This window comes from Myotis myotis, unplaced genomic scaffold, assembly GCF_014108235.1.
Source record: "Myotis myotis isolate mMyoMyo1 unplaced genomic scaffold, mMyoMyo1.p scaffold_m19_p_8, whole genome shotgun sequence".
NCBI lineage: Eukaryota > Metazoa > Chordata > Mammalia > Chiroptera > Vespertilionidae > Myotis > Myotis myotis.
In genome coordinates, this window is record NW_023416390.1 from 29912314 (window position 1) to 29930301 (window position 17988).

A 17988-nucleotide genomic window follows, 5' to 3' on the forward strand; every position below is an offset into this window, starting at 1 on the left:
TCGCTGTGGCCCAGCGGCCGCGGCCTGTTTCTGTGTTACCTGAGCTGCTGAGGGGGCTTTGGGGGGACTCACTGTGCCCAGGAAATGCAGGACTTGAACGGGGCCTCCACTCAACACGCTTCTGATTCCTGGCGGAGCTCACGCCTGTCACGGAGAGCGAGGTTCATGCACCTTGCACTAGACTAGATGGTGTTCCTATAAAATGACATTTAGAACTTTGTATGCATTTGCTTTGGTGTAGATAATGAATATTTCATCAGGTTTTTTTTTTTTTCCATGAGCCCTTAAATAAACTAGGCAGAGAATGGGGGTTTTTAAATAGCTTCAAAAGCACCTTTTAAAATAGAAGTAATACATATTTTGATTTTTTAAATCTAAAATGTATAGATATTGCAGGCATAATATTAATATTCCCATGTGATAGCCTGCCAAAGCTAAATTTTAAGTTAAACCTTTTTTTAAGGAATATTTACACTGAATTGGAATTTCTTAATTTTTGAAAATTTTTTTTTTTTGTACAGTTTTTAGGAATGACTCTTTTCCATTCGCTTTAAGATGTATGATCCTAATGATTCTTATCTTCCTGACATGAGTGATTGGGACCAGTAATATCTTCTTACCCTATACCTACTTCATTTTTTATTTTAATCTACCTTAAGTAAGAATGCTCTAATTTTTATTTTATAGTCTTTCCCATAATATGTCTTCTTAAAATTTTTTTGAGTAATTCTTTTGCTCACTGGTCTGGTATAACAAGTGCACTATACTCCAGCATTGTAAGCCTCAGCAAGTTGAATACTTGTCTACCGTTTTGTTTTAGGAAATGAACCATAGGAGTGGGCCTGACATTAGTTTTCCCCAAGAATGCGTCTGTTGTTGACATTCTTCAAACTTTGCTCTCTACTGTAACTTGGGCACTTTAACTACTCTGTTTTATGAAATCTTGCCCTCCCCAACCCAATATTCTTAAATTTTTTTCTTTTTTTTTTGTTTACAGATCAAAAACTCTCCTTTATTTTAGGCCCTATTTCTGTGAGTTGCTTATATATAAAATTCTTTACAGGGATGATTCATTTTCTTTTTTAAGCAAATTGAATATATTCACTACAGTTCTACCAGTGAGAGTTAATCTCAATCTGATTAATTTACTCTCTTTAAAAGTAAAATTTATTGTAAAAAATAGTAAGCTAAAAAAGGTTTTTTCAGTCAACTGTCTTGAGAATATGCTATTTTCTAACCGCAAAGTAATTTTTCTCAATCTCGACACAGGAAACCAAACATTCACTAAGAGGTGGTCTGACATTAATAAGTACTAAAAGACTAGAATTAAAATGTGCTTTATAAGATGGACTATTTTCTGGAGTAAGTTTCTAAAACTTACTCTTGTACATTTTTTATCTCACTTTCTGCCTTTATTCCCCCAAATGTTGTATTTTATCCAAAATATGCACTAGGTTTAGATGGATACTTCTTTCACTCAGATTCCCTTTTTTATACATTTTTTACTGCTTTTATTTTTATTGGCTTTAAATCCAAATAATTGCACATATGACATGGATTTGAAGGCATATCACCATTGGCAAAGTGTAGAATATAAAATGTACACAAATATTTCCTTTGCCTTCTTGCTTACACGGTAACATTAAAAGCTTTTTTAAGGCTTACAAAGGCATTCCCAGTTAACTACTTGATGCCATGTTTTTGTTTGGGTTCTGTTTTGTTTTGTTTTTAACAAGGAACTTTATAGAATGCAGCTTGAGGTCAAGTCTGATCTTTATAATGATGATTGAAGGTTTAAAAAAAATCAGTGCACTGCTTTCTAAATCAAAGATCCAATTCTTACTTTAGTTTTATGTACATATGTATATATATTTGGATTCTTTTTTTAAAAAACTAGTACTTCATAAAAGTTAAGGCCGGGAAGAATCTTGAATTTTATTTAGGCCAGGGATATTACATACTTAGCTTCTTAAAAAATTCTTAAGTTGTGTTCCTGGATGAAGAGTCTTTCCTTAATTTTTATCAGCAATTTGGCATTTACTATGGGGATGCAAAATATAAGAAGATTTCTGCCTTTCAAGAATTTATTATTCATTCAACAAATATGTATTGGACACCTTTTATAGGCTAGGTACTATTCTAGATACTGAGAAACATCAGTGAACTAAACCAAGTACCTCCTCTAATGAAGGTTATAATACAGTGGGGATAATATAGTCAGTCATTTGATTTATATAAACACTTAAACAGTTTAACTTTTATATCTTTTTTTGATGTCCAAAAGAAAATTGACAAGTTAATGAATAGCACAGACATTTTTAAATCTGTGAGTCCAGAGGAAGCAAAAATCATTTTAGAGTGGGTGGTCCAGGAGGTTCCTATTATAAGTATTTTTGCTCTTGAAAGTCTGTCTTCTTAAAATGGAAGTGTAGTCAGAGTTAGTGGCTTAGGTTCAATGTGACAAATACTGAAAACTGCTAGAAATAGTACCCATACCCTAAATAGATGAGAATTGTCAGACGTGGCCTCCTGCAGCTAGTAACCCAGGTGGTTGTCCCAGGAGCAACATCATGTTCTCTGCAGCAGCTAAAAGAAGGGAGAATTGGGTAGTAGATTAGTCTGATTTTATCTGTCTTTCTAAAGCCTACTCAAAACTTCAAAAACATACCTGAAGCTAATGTCATCTGAAAAAAAATCCAAAAGATCACTCCCCAAAAATATTTTTGGCATGCTTTAGAATTGTAACACTGACAAACTGAGATTGAATATGAGCCTGTGACAATAAACTGTTATCTCAGTGACTCCTGAAAAGGGAATTAAAGAAAACTAGACTTGGTGACTGTTGTTTGAGAGACTTTGCAACAAAGTCATTTGCCATTTCAAGCCACTGACCAATTTTAAAGATTTAAAATTTAAGAACAGTCTAATGAAAATGTTAATACTTGGACATGTTGTCCCAGCAAATCCATATCTAGGATTTTCTATTCAAAAATGCTTTCGCATGTGTACAAGGATATGTGAGCAAGAATGTTCACCAAAGTAAAATAATTGTAAAAACATCTTTTCTACAGAAAAATATGCAGCCTTTTAAAGTAATGTGATGGATCTCTGATTATTCAGTAGAACAAGTAAAATTGTAATCAAGAAAAGCAAGTTGCTGGATTAAACATCGTATAATCCTGTTTAAAAAGCAACTACAGTTTTATTTTGTTTAAAATAAATGTTGGAGGGAAAAGCTGGAGTGATTCACTCTTAGGGATTGCTTTCACTTTCTTCATTGCATATTTCTGAAAGATCTGAATTTTCCTACAATGAGCATTTGTGTTTATAATCAGAGAAAAGCAATAAAAAATTAAAATGGTTAACTCTTACTCAGACAAGTTGCCCTACTCTGTGCAACAGATTCACCAGCACCACCTCCCACATTAAATGATGGGCAGCATTAATAATTTGTCACCAAAGATCCTGCTGTGGTTTTTTTTTGGGGGGGGGGGGCGGGGGGGGTGTAAATCTAATTTTACGAATTTAGAGGGGGTGCAAATGAGTTAATGATTACTTGGGAAATTTTAAGGAGATGTTAGTGTCTAAAAACTTCTGACCTTTGATTTTTGTTTTCGTTTTTAATGTAGGTAATAATTATTTTTGAGAAACTAAAGGATTGCCCTCTCTTGCCATGCTGGTTGTAAGATAATACTAATGAGCTACAAAAACATGTGGAGGGTAAAACAAGGCAAAGGTGGTATAGTGAATAGATTTACTTGCCTTCCAATAAAGCTTAGAGAACAGAATGTCTCAAGTAAATTGAAATCATATTAAGAAGACACCAGATTGCAGATTTTGAGAGCTGCATGGGATGCAGTCAACTTGTTATTGTGATGGTGTTTTCCCAGGAACCCCTAAATTATGCTCTGTTTTGGGCCTGTCCCCCACATAAGGTCCTCAGAGTCAAATACATGGAGAAAATAAAGCTTACTCTTTCCTTATCCCTAATGGAACCCTCCCTCTGATGGAACTGAATGATTCTGCAGACTTAAGAGCTACCTCAGACTTCAAACCTACCTCGCCCATTCTGCCCAATGGCCACCAGCCATAGCACGCCTGCTTCTTTTAAAGCCCAAAGTCATGTATTTTACCCTTCCACTTTTTATGGCTTGACTTACCCTCCTCTTTTTCAGCTGTCTTTCTCCCCCAACCCCTTGTTTTTCCCTCTATCGTTAAAAGATAGGCTTTTCCCTTCTTCACTGCATTTTAGAACTTTCAGCCCCACCCTGCTCAAGGAAGGTTTTGGTTTTCCCTGCTGCTCTTTCTGACAGCAGCACCTGCTGTAAACACCCTTCCCTGCCCTACAGGTTTGGCCAGGTGTTTATCCTTCTTCATTACTCTTCTATTCCTCATACCTGACACACTTCAGAAAAATAATTCCCAGTCTGTGACACTCCAGGATGTGCCCCATTAGAGTTGTGAAAACATTTTTAATCCACAGTTTCAATTCCTTTTAATTTTTTCAAGTGGCATGTGGCACTTTTTGGAGGAGAGGGGTAAAATAATACAAATAATGTGATTAAACTCTTAAAAGTAACAATATTCAGTACTTTATCATATTATCAACGAGTCATCGAGTGGCTCTTAAGTCCTCATTTCAAAATTACATGACGACTCCACATAGCTCTAGCATCATCTATTTCCAAGTAAATCATTCATTCAGCACCTATTCAATCTGGGCAGTTAATTTGGGTTCACCCTGCATTGACACAGATTTACCTCCTAATTATATGGGGCAGTAGAGCACTTAATTGGGAGTCACTGAGTCATGGATCCTTTTAGTCCTGCTAATCTGCAAGCTCTTGACCTGGGGGTAAGGCGCTTAATTTGTCTGGGCCCAGTTGCCTCATCAACATAATAAGGTTACTAGTCTAAGGGATCACTAAGGTTTATTCCATCTCTAAAATGCTATTTCACATGAAAATAGTGTTTTACCTGGGAGAAAGCCCTGGAATTTTTTTTTTTTTTTTTTCAGGAAAATTGCATTTGCATCAAAGATTCTGTATTACTAGCTAAATGTATGGTCTGGTGTAAATCTTCACCTGCCAGAGGTTCTATTTCTTCATCTCTAAAATGAACAGTTCAACCCTTGGCCACTTCCCAGATTTGGTGAAAATCAAATGTATATGAAAAAGCACTCTAGCCCTGGCCAGGTGGCTCAGTTGGTTGAAGTATCGTCCCTTACACCAAAAGGGTTGCAGGTTCCATCCCCAGTCTGGGTGCATGCACACTCACGCTCCCTCCTCCCCCCCTCCTTCTCTCTTTCATCAATAAACATACTTTTAAAAATTTTTTAAGCCGAAACCGGTTTGGCTCTGTGGATAGTGTCGGCCTGCGGACTGAAGGGTCCCAGGTTAGATTCCGGTCAAGGGCATGTACCTGGGTTGCGGGCACATCCCCAATAGGAGATGTTCAGGAGGCAGCTGATCGATGTTTCTCTCTCATCGATGTTTCTAACTCTCTATCTCTCTCCCTTCCTCTCTGTAAAAAAATCAATAAAATATATTTTTAAAAAAATTTTTTTAAAGCACTCTAAACCAGTGTTTCCCTAAGAGATGTTTCATAATCGAATAAGTTTAGAAAATCCAGGATTAAACACCATTCTATTTGCTTCTCCAAATTTTTCAGAGCCTTTAAAATCCTATTGCGCAATATGAAATCTCCAAGAGGAGATTGTAGCATGGAATTTTTCCTACAGGCATGTGACTACGGAACCCGTTTTTCTCTGAGCATCTCAGAAACTGAGATTCTGTGCAGTGTTCTTTGCAAAATACCCAGTAGTGTGCCTGGTATATGGCAGCAAATATTAAAAAATGTTTAAGGATTTATATTGCATTGTCTTCTTCCAATGACAAATTAGTTAAACTTAACATTCCAATGAAAATGTTTGTAGTAGCTGTTAGTCATCTCACAACTATGTTATTTTATTTATTTTTACAATCAGCTTATATTTCCACAAAAATACCTATTGATGTTTTGATTGGGATTATAATGCAATGTGTAGATCCATTTGTGGTCAAATAACATCTTTATTATCAAGTTTCAAATCCACAAAAATATACTTACTTTTAGAGTTTTTTAGCTATTCTTTAATTTTGCTCAATAATTTCTCATAGAGTAGAAATCTTACATATATTTGTTAGATTGCTAGGTGTTTGACCTCTTTGTTCTATTTTAAATTAAATTCCTTTTTAAAGTTTTATTTTCTGTTTGTAACTAGTAACAAAAACAATTGATTTTTGTTTCTGGTAAATTTCCTTTTATCTAGAACTTTTATCAAGATCTAGTGATCTTAAATTCTTTTTCTATTAAAATTTGCCAATTTAAAAAAAAAAAAAAAAAAAAGATCTAGTGATCTTGTGCTCGCTTCGGCTGCACATATACTAAAATTGGAACGATACAGAGAAGATTAGCATGGCCCCTGTGCAAGGATGACACGCAAATTCGTGAAGCATTCCATATTTAAAAAAAAAAAAAAAGATCTAGTGATCTTGCCAAAAGTCAGTTGCTAATTCTAATAATTTATAATTCTTTTAGATTTTTGGATATGTTCTTGTCACCTCTGAATAATGATACGTATTTCTTCCTTCGTAATTCTCATGTCTTCTTTATCCTTGCCTTATTCCATTGGCTAAGATTTTCACTAAAATATTGAAAAGAAATGATGTAAGACATTCTTTTCTTATTCCTGGACTTAAGAGGAAGGCTTTTCATATTTTGCCATAAAGTATAATATTTGCTGTATGTTTATAAAAATCACATTAACAACATTTCCTTTTATTTCAAGTTTGCTAAAAGTTTCTATTTTGGATGGATAGTGAATTTGATTTAAAAAAACAAAAACAAAAAAATGATCATTTAGTTATATATTAAAATTTAAATTGTAGTTTTTCTCTGAATAATTCTTCAGATCAAATATCTTGACTCCAGGACCACCACCATGCTCATCATACCTTAAATAATACCCACCACTTTCCCATTCTGTCACTGTACACTTGGGCCCAATCATCTGGGTTACTTCTTGTTAGTCTCCCTATATCCAAGTCATTTCCCTCCTTTGAGTCTTATCTAAAACTAGAGGCCTGGTGCACGAAATTCATGCACGGGTGGGGTTCGTAGGCCTGGCCGGCGATTAGGGCTTTTGGGGGCCGTCTCGCCCAGTCCTGATTGGGGCCAGGCCAGCCGGGTCCTGCCGGCTGCCAGCTGGAGCCCGCCGGCACCTGATGGCCGGGGCCTGCCGGCTCTGCTGGACAGGGCCTGCCAGACGGGGGAAGGGGTGGGAGAGGTTGGCCTGCCATGGGAGATTGGCTGTGGGAGTGCACTGACCACCAGGGGGCAGCTCCTGCATTAAACGTATGGCCCCTGGTGGTCAGTGCACATCATAATGAATGGTCAACTGGTTGTTCCAATCATTCTGGTCGTTTGGTCCTAATGGTTGCTTAGGCTTTTATATATATACTAGAGGCCTGGTGCACAAAAATTTGTGTACTCGGGGGGCATCCCTAGGCCAGCCTGCTCCCTCTAACAGTCTGGAAGCCCTCACAGGATGTCCTACTGATGTTCCTGTGGGGAGCGGGCCTAAGCCGCAGTCTGGCCTCCCTCTGTGGAAGGCAACTGGCCGATCAGGTATATAGATACTTTCTGAAGGCAGCACAGACCCCTTCCTTATTTCTTTCCTCTGTGGTTGGAGAATAGGGACTAAAAGATGGAGACAGAACTGTGGCCAGGCCTGGGGCTCTTGTAGGCAGCAGAAAGAAGGAGCGGGCTGGGGAAAAATCTAGACACGGTTTTCTTCAATTGTCCTCCCTTCCTCCGGGCCCCTCGCTCTGTTCTTTCCTTGTTGTGGTGGACGCTTGGGCCTCGGACTGACAGGAGCCCAGCGATGGTGGAGTTCAGCCCCCTCACTTCTCAGCTGAACATACAACCGCCTCACATTCCAAGTGGAGCTGTTTTCAAGTGGCTAAAGTGCTGGCAATTCATGCCTTCCGGCCTTTCCCCTCTTGGGTTTCCTCCTTGGGTCAGTTGCAAACTTCACTGAGACACCAAAGCAACTCTGCCCTGGTAGTTCTGCACCGGCCCCTGCCCGGGTCTGGCCAGGCACTCTTCCTTGAGGTCTCTGGGTCCACAGTTTGAGCTCAGGGAGGTCACCCAGAGCCCGTTTCCCTGGACTGGTGGGGCAGGGGGGCTAGCTTGAAGAGCTAGAGGAAGATTGCAGAGTAAGAGTTGGTATGAACCAGCGCCTGCTTAGCCAGACTTCCTAAGTTCCCCACCGGGCCCAGGCTGGGCCCCTTCCCCACACCAGGAGGATCCCAGCTGAGGTCCCCTCCCTGCACCCAGCGCTCTCCTCCCTGTTCTACCACTAGGGAAAGGGAGCAGCTCACCTGCTCTGGACCCTGCCAACCTGGCAGGCCTAGGCACAGGCGGTGCAGCCTAGGGTGCTGGTGGCTGCGAGCCTTCTCCCCCTCCCTGAAGTGTGGGGTGGGGTTGCAGCAGCTCACAGCCACCCCTGGGCACCACGCATGGAGACACCGCTCTCCACTGAGCCACCATCTGCCCAGGCCGTGTGGGGGTTGGGTTGGCCTCGGGCTCCCACTGGCCCCACTGAAGCCAGACTCAGCTTGGCCAGCCACCCCCCGCCGCCCGAGGGCTGCGCATGCCCCACGGGCCTCATCGCCCTTGTGAATCACCATGGTCCGGCTGTTCCATCCCAGGAATTGGCCATCCCGATCCCATGGCTCACTCCCTGGTGCACTTGGGCCTGCTCAGCAAGCATGTAGGCAGGAGCTGGGCCTCTGAGGGGAAGGAGGAGGGATGCACAGGCCAGGGCAGAAGTGGGGAACTTGGCGGTGTAAACACAGCCCCCCCTCCCCCATGTCGTGCCGGCCCCTTGCGCTGCATTCCCGAATCCCTGGGTGCCCCTGCCCAGCACTGTGCTCTCGGGCCTGGGGTGGGGGTGAGGGACCTGGAGCTGCAGCCTGAAGGCAGCCCTCGCTGGCTTGGAATCACAGTGGCCAATCAGGGAGGGATGCGGGTGCCAAATTCCACCTCTCTCTCTCTCTCTTTCTCTCTCTCTCTCTCTCTCTCTCTCTCTCTCTCTCTCTTTCTCTCTTTCTCTTTCTCTATGAGAGGGCCCCCTGTCCCCGGCAGGCGGGCGGGAGCTCAGGCGAAGGCAAGCAATGCCAATCACCTTGCCTGAGCCCCCGCCCGCCCCCGGATCACACACAGATGTGGGCCCCGTGTCCCCAGCGGTCGGGCGGGGGCTCAGGCGAGGCAATCAGGGATCTCTTCGCCTGAACCCCCTCCCCCAGGTTGCACACGGGGGCCTGGATGGGGGCTCGCGCTGTCCCACCCTGCCTGAAGTATGCAAATTAACCGCCATCTTTATTGGCGGTTGAGTTGCATATCGCTCAGATCAGCCAATGGCAGGCATAGCAAAGGTATGGTCAATTACCATGTTTGTCTATTACTAGTGTAGATATATAGATGCCCATTTGACATTTCAAGTCAACGAGGAAATATAGAACCACTCAATAATTATAGTGGTTCACAATCAAATTCACAATCAAAATTGTCACAAAATTTAAAAAATTACCTAAATCTCTCTCTCTCTCTCGTGCTATATATTGAAAAGTTTCATATGGATTGAAGAACTAAGTACTGTACACACAGACATACACTGTGAAAGTGCCATAAGAAATAAAAGAATATTGTTTTAATCTGGAGGTAGATTTTATGCAAGACTCTGAATCTGGAACCCACATACATTTAAATAAAATTTTGTTTCATAAAGGATACTTAAAACACATTTAATAAATTACCTGAGAGAAAATGTTAACCTCATATTTACTAGGCAAAGCATTAATATACTCCGTATTAAAAAGTTATCTATATAAAACCCTAATATGCAAATAGACCAAATGGCAGGACAAACGAACAACCGGTCACTATGATGTGCACTGACCACCACGGCACACACGTGGAACATGGCAGGCATCGGCCGTGGCAGGATGGTGGAGCAGGTGAGTGGGGGCCTCTGGTGGTTACTGAAAAGTCTTTGCTCTTGCTTGCTGCAGTCTGGCCTGGCGCTTGCACCCACTACCAGCGCCATCAGCGTGTGGGAGCAGCAGCATGAGTGGGGCTGCCAGCAGACAGAGGATTGGGGGCTGTGGCAGGAGGGGCCAGGTGGAGGCACGGAGGATGGGCTGAGACCCGCCCCTGTGTCCACCGCAGTCTTGTGGCCCACAGTTCCTTTCAAGGTGCACAAATTCGTGCACTGGGCCCCTAGTTAATATATAAAGTAATAAGGTAAATAATCTCATAGAAAAATAAGCAAAGACTGTGGACAGTTACTGAAGAAATATATATGACAGCCCTGGCAGGTGTGGCTCAGTGATAGAGCATTAGCTGGCACACCAAAGGGTCACAGATTTGATTGCTGGTCAAGGGCATGTACCTAGGTTGCAGGTTTGTTCCCCAGCCTTGGTCGAGGCACGTGCGGTATGCGACCAATCAGTGTGTCTCTCTCACCTCTCTCTCTCTCTTTTTCCACCCCTCATCCCTCCCTTCCACTCTCTCTTTAAAAAAAAAAAAATGGGAAAAATATCCTCAGGTGAGGATTAACCAAAAAAAAAAAAAGACAGAAATACACATGACTAATAAACATATGAAAAGATGATTCACCTGGAGAGAACCAAGATGGTAGCATAAGGTATAGACCTGTGCGTGCTGCCTCCCACAACAACATTGAAACTACCAACTATAAGACAAAACAGCTATCATTCAGAACCATGGGAAAGCTGGCCCAGTGGAAGTTCTACAACTGGAAGGAAAGAAGGAAGCGCATTGAGACTGAGTAGGAGATGCAGAGGCACCAAGAACAGAGGTACAGAGTCGCGCGCCAGGCAGGCTGCAACTGGATGCGCGGTTTTTTCAATCGGAAGGGGATACAAGCTCTCAAATCCACTGAGCTTGTTTGGGGCGGGATTCTGAGGTCCCAGACCCCTACGGGGAGAGGCGGGACTGCCTTGCAGCGGGTCGGAGAGCGAGGGTGGCTTTCTCACGGAGCTGCTCGCAGGCACTCAGGGACTCGGAGACGCGGAGTCGCAGAGAGGCAAGGAGTCGTGGAGACGCCATTGCTGTTTGCTCCGCCCTGGTGATTCCCTGAGACCTCACCCTACTCAATTTACATCCCCACCGAAGCTGTGCCAGTGGCACAAAAGGAACCACCTGCGCTTTTGCAGCCTAACCCAACAAACTGCAGATTTCAACTCCTCACATCCATAAGGGACACACTCAAGAAGCAGAATCAGGTTCAGAGGAAGCCAGAGCTGGACCCGGCTGGGCCAGTGACATGGAACCGCTGTACCAGCAAACACACAAGCAGGTCCACCAGATCCAGTCTCACATGGGATGCCAGGAAATGGCAGACAAGCAGTCTGTGCATTTAGTAGAAAACGAAATCCAAGCAAGCATACCAGATATTCAGCCAGCAAGAACGCCTGGAGATTTTGTCCAGCAAGGAGCCTCCCAACAAAAGACAGAATGCCAAACTTCATGTTGACCAGTTAAAGTATGATGTCCAGCACCTGCAGATTGCTCTCAGAAACTTACAGCATCGGCGATACGCAAGGGAGCAGCAGGACAGACAGCAAGAGGAGCTTCTGTCTCACACCTTCACCCCCAACGTGGGATGCGGCGGCCCCTGTGAGGCTGCGTGAGGCTGTGACGCCCCCTGCAAGGCTGCGACAGCCCCTGCAAGACTCCAACGGCCACTGCGAGGCTGTGATGGCCCTTGTGAGGCTGCGACGGCCCCTGGGAAGCCGGTGGAACCGCGCGAGCCACCCAGATGGCTTCATCGACAGCCCATGAACCAGCTCGCAGCCCCATGCACAACTATCACCCGAAGGGCGAGAGGGGCAAGAGCAGCTGTAGTGTTGCCTTCTCCTCACTTTTGGTAGTGAAATCCTCATTTTAAACATAAGAGGACACATTATTTTAAAAAGCCGTTACGTGGCTCTGTACCCTTTCTGAGTAGAGCGTGAACAAGTCGTGAGAGACCTTTCCGAACACGGGGACATGTTGCGGATGGAAATAGCTACATTTTCCATGTGTATGACCTTTGACCCGGTGACAAAAAGCATACACCTATGGATGAGGACAGTGGGGCGGGGGGGGGGAGTAATGGGCAGAGGGTGGGGTGGGAACTGGGTGGAGGAGAGCTATGGGGGGGAAAAAAGGGGAACAACTAATCTGAACAATAAAGATTTATTTTAAAAAAAAAAAAGATGATTCACCTTACTAGTGATCAAGGAAATATAATTTAAAGCCACAAGATGCACATTTTTTTCCACTGGCAAAAATTGAAACCATCCAGGTTGACAAGGCTGAGAGAGAAAGGGCTTCATGAAGTGTTTGCTCACCAAGTCCTGGACCATGCCGACAACAAAGACTACAGCAAGTGGAGATCTGAGCCATCTGGTGAGAGTATTGGAAGGCATCCTACCTAGGTCCAAGAAGACTTCATGAGGCCTAGATGTGAGCTGAGATGAAGACGAACAGCTAGGGACAGTCATGTGAGCCAAGGATATGTGAGCCCAGCACTTGTTTCAGGGGTGAGTAAAAAATCATGTACTAGTGCAGGAAGTATTAGTAAAGCTTGGTGTCCATACCACTGAGGAGCAGCCAGGGAGCAGATCAGGAAGTGTAAATCAAGAATTAAGACTTGATCCAGCCAGTCAGTGGTTTTCAAATTACCCTTTGGTTTTACAAATAAATGGACCAGTGAGGTTCCACAAGCATTTTATTCAAATCTCCTCTTTGGGAATATTTTCCACTAATTTGGAAGTTGTAACACAAAGGAAATACCTACACCTTCACATGTTTTATGTATCAAATTTTAATACTTTGTGCTTCCAAAATCTAGATGAACATGTTTTGGTGCAGGCCACAGAGGAAAGCATCTGTCATCACTGTGAAGACAGTAGAATTTCTCACAAATGTGTCATTGCTTGGGAAGGCTGAGCTATGATCAACCCTGTTTGGATTCGTGCCTGTACAAGGCAGGTACAGTCAGATAGAGAAAGCCTGAAGATCAGGAGAAGCTCAGATGCACCATCTCAGCACAGATCATGGAACCTGAGAGTTCCCCCCAAAACACATTGACCACCTTGTGATAATGACATCAAGCTAGAGAGTTAACACACAGTAAGCAATTTTCAATGTTTTTTGTCTGAACTTGGTATTTGTGATAAGAACACTGAATTTGGTAGATATTGGTAATTCAACTCTAAAATGAAAGTCTTAAGTAACTACTCTCACATGTTTGGATCTCCTGGATCCTCTGAATTGAAGAGTATCCTAAAAGCAGTAATTAAAACAAAATGATTTTAATTTACTCAATACATGTTTGAGTGCTTTCTACTAATTGGTGCTACTGGGTGCTGTGCAAACACTAAGGATACAGAAGGGAGCAAAAGCACATGTTCTCTGCTCTCATGGAGCTGGATGCTGAGCAAATAAGCACGTAAGCTGAACTAAAATGTGAACCAAATGAGATGTCAACCATGGTAAGTGCTGTCAAGGAGAAACACACAAGTGCTCAAGGATGTGGCCTGGTTAGGGAGGTCGAGGAAGGCTCTCCAGAGGAACTGAGGCTTGATCTGCCATCTGGAAGACTGGGCGACGGGAAAGAAGGCCCGTGCAGCTGGAGTGCAGAGACCAGGGTAGCAAGGCCAAGCAGGCTTCTTAGAACATAATCGGGAGCTTTGTCCTGATACTGAGAGACCCAGAGCCATTGATTTTTAAGAGGATGAAGTGACTGGAATACTAAATTCCAATGATTGTGAGGTACACTTTTTTTACCTCTTATCCCCAGAACCAAATTTAATTAGCATTTTTTTTCTGTGCTATTCATAAAATAACGTACAGTTGATGGCATTTTAGAGTTAGTGAAATGTGGTAATCAGGTTTGCATTTTTAAAGGATAGGTCTGGATAAAATGTCAACAGATTTATGACTATCTGCATGGATCAGGGTTTTCTTTTTATTATAATAAAAGGCAGATATTGACTACTAATGTTGAATAACACTAATATTCATTTTCATCTATATTTCACTGCCTAATTTCAAAGGTCTCTGTATCAGAATAGCTTCTTTGCTCTGGTCAACTTATAATAACTAAATATTATTATTCTGAACTTACAAAAAGTCTGTCTTCAAAAAAATAGATAAATATAAATTGATATATAGACATAAATAGATACAGATAAAATCTATACAGATTTCCCTTCATAAAAGGACTCTGCAATGAAAAACTAAAAGTTTGAAAACTACTGTTCAAAGTAATAGGGATCCACAGCAGACTTTTGGGGAGAATGACATGATTGGAGCTGTGCGACAGAACAGGCTCTGGGTACAGCAATGTGGAAGACATGAGGGAGTGGAAGAAGTTTCTGTGGAGAGGAGATGCACAAGTGAAGTGATCTTGTTTCTTATTTTAAAAAATGTCCATAATACTTTTTACCTCCTAATAATGTTTTAAGGATTTTATGAAGTAAATATACAAGTTATTGACAATTCTTTCCGACCTTACATTTTTGTTCTGGTAGTTCTTTTAGTTCCGAAATGAGTCTCCTCTCTAAAACTATTAAAAGGTCTTTTTGGCATTTCTTTTAAGGGAGAGTTTGGCATTCAACAGGACAAAACTTGTTTATGCATTCCATACCCTTTTGTGCCAGACGGTCTCGGTGACTGCCTCCAGCTCCTCCACTGCTCTCTTCCACATACATGGTCATTACTTCCTGCAGTTACTCAAGATTCTCTCTTCCTTAAAGACCTGGCTATCAGAGCCTTCCCAAAGCTCCACAAAAGACACTCTTAAAGGAGCTAAGTGTCAAATATATGGTGACAGAAGAAGGTTTGACTTTGGGTGATGGACACACAATGCAATAAACAGATGATGTATCATATAATTGTATACTTGAAACCTGTATAATTTTATTAACCATTGTCACCCCAATAAATTCAATAAAAATAAATAAATAAAATTAAAAATACCGAGTCTTACCTCTGCCTAAAATGCTGTTTTCGTTTTCAAAAAAGGGGCTAAGAGGCCATCATAGTGCTGGATGTATTTTTAGTGCTTTTGTATTTTGCTTACTGTATCGATTTTATTTTTCCCAAGTAGTAGACCTTATTAAAGTAGCGACTAAAAAAGATTTTAAAATAAATGAAATAAAAATTATTCCTCAATATTACCTTTAAATACTTATTTTTTTACCTTTTTTTTTTTTTTTTTTACTTTTTGCTGTTAGTAACCCAAAGACTGCTTTATGAATAACATAACTAAGAATATTTCGTAAACACAGGGAACACGTCTTCATCATAGGTACTTACTGCAGTGTCACATGCCTTATGTGTAAGGTTTGTGCATTTGGAGTAATTCTGCCATAATGGTTAGTTGTGTATCTGATTTGTGGAGAAATTGTCTATCCAACCCATGTAGGTATGTGTTATGAGTTGAACTATGTCTTCCCCCAAAAATGTTGTTTAAGTTCTAACCCCCAGTATCTCAGATTGTGGCCTTATGTAGAAACAGGGTTATTGCAGATATTATTAAGATGATAGCATACTGGAAAAAGTGGGCCCCCTAATCCAGTGACTGGTATCTTTATAAGAAGATGGAAATGTGAATACATACACAGGCCATGTGGTGACCAATGGCCACTGTGATTTGGAGAACCCAATCCAAACCAATTAGATGCTGAAACTGTTGAGAATGGAGCATTCCCTTTACTCTGAACAGTGATGTGAGCTACCAGCAGCCATCTTGTCTCTACCAGGGAGCTGTAAGCTTGTCATCACCAGGGACAACCTGCCAACACTGAGGTACAGAGAGATCGGATCTTTGTGGCGTTGTTTGCTGCTTCTGGGGCCAACTGGGCCTACGGCTATGCATGCCAATAAGGTTCTTTTCTTTCACTCCAACCAGGTTGACAGGGTTTTCCATCACCTAAAACTGGAAACGCCCTAACTGGTGCAAGTCAGAGGGCCACCCTGATAGAATCAGCAGTGGCTGGGATGGCAGGCCAGATGTCAAATGCAGAACAAAATGGGTTCAAGGAAGGTCAGGCCCAGTGATAGGAGCTGTGGGTGATACAGGCAGTTTGAAGTTCAGCCTCTCCAATATAAATAAAGATGTGAAAGACAAGGTTAAAAGTGTTTGAGTTCATAAATCATGGTGGCTATTGTTATAAGACAAAACCAAACACAAACAGTAGCCTGGGAGTAGATATGTGATACATTCAAGAGCCATGGCCCATTGGCAACTTTGCTGGCTACCATGGCTGTATGTATGGACCTGGACAAACTGCTGATGTGACCATCTCCCCAGATCTGCTTGTAAAAACTGCATGAGGTTCTGTGTGTTGAAAGAAGGCACCTAGCCTGGCCAGCATGGCTCAGTGGTTTAGCATAGATCTATGAACCAGAAGGTCACAGTTCGATTCCTGGTCAGGGCATATGCCTGGGTTGCAGCTCGATCCGTTCAAGAGGCAGCTGATCAGTGATTCTCTGTCATCATTAATGTTTCTATCTCTCCCTCTCCCTTACTCTTTAAAATCAATAAAAATAAGTTAGAAAAAGAAAAAAGGCACCTAACACAAAAAATGTGTTCACTAAATTAAAATGTTCCCACCTTTCTTAAAAACTGCCTGCCTCTCCCATGTTCTCCACACTAGAAACCAGCCATGTTTGAGGAATCAAAGATAAACAAAAATATAGCTCGCGAACAAAGCAGAATTCATGTAAATGTTCTAGGCGAGTTTACATGTCACATTAAAATGCATTTATTTAACAGTTTCACTTATGACTTTCCAGTTGTTTTATAGATATTAATTATTACAGTATCCAAACTAGAAAGATAGTATCACTTCTTTAAACATGAGGATATCAAATGAGTTGTTTAAGGCAAAAAGAATTATTTTATTAGTACCTAAAATTATAGACCATGTTAATTATTTTAAATATAAGAGAAAAAACTAAACTTCTGATAGAAGCAGTAAAACTGGTGTGTGTGTTTTTTAAGCATAAGAAAAGTAAGAGTTTTATTGGTTTATTCTGAAAAAAAAAACCTAAAGATTTAGGGATTTGTGAACTATAGCTTATCACAAAGTTTAGCTAAAGATCATTGATTATTTTTTAGGAGAAATGTAATTGCAAGAAATGAGGATGAATATGGTTTATTACTGTTCTAATTTAGATGAGAAAAAGTCAGCAATATTGGCAAAGCCACAAATTGTATGGAGGGTGCAGAGAAGGGGCAGGAAGATAGTAGTGTGGTAAAAAGAGTTTGTAGCCCTAGCCGGTTTGGCTCAGTGGATAGAGCATTGGCCTGTGGACTGAAGGGTCCCGGGTTTGATTCCAGTCAAGAGCATGTACCTTGGTTGCGGGCACATCCCCGGTGGGAGGTGTGCAGGAGGCAGCTGCTGGATGTTTCTCTCTCATCGATGTTTCTAACTTTCTATCCCTCTCCCTTCCTCTCTGTAAAAAATCAATAAAATATATTTTAAAAAAAAGAGTTTGTAAATAGGTCATAGCCAATACTACCAGTAACATGGTAGTTAATTAAATGCATGGATTCTATTAGCAGATCCCACTATTTACTGGTTGTTGGACCACATAGGCAAGTTACTTTCCTCTACCTTAGTTTTTCCATCTTAAAAAATGGGTCTAATAATGATACCTCAAAAGGTTGTGAGAAATAAATGAGTTAATACTAGTAAATATAAGCAACCTAGAACAATGCTTGGTTTATAGTAAGTGCTATGTGTGTTTATTGTTATTTTTTTATTTTTATTTTTTAATATATTTTATTGATTTTTTACAGAGAGGAAGGGAGAGAGATAGAGAGTTAGAAACATCGATGAGAGAGAAACATCGATCAGCTGC

The 17988-nt window shown here is 41.5% G+C and overlaps 1 protein-coding gene and 1 non-coding gene across 4 annotated transcripts in view; both read left to right on the top strand.

Moving 5' to 3' along the window:
- FBXO36 (F-box protein 36) overlaps positions 1 to 17988 on the top strand; it is a 62624-nt gene that overhangs the window by 1094 nt on the left and 43542 nt on the right. The window lies entirely within an intron of this gene.
- Positions 6402 to 6508, top strand: LOC118662397. The gene has a single exon (XR_004969751.1). It is a non-coding gene; the product is annotated as a U6 spliceosomal RNA (small nuclear RNA).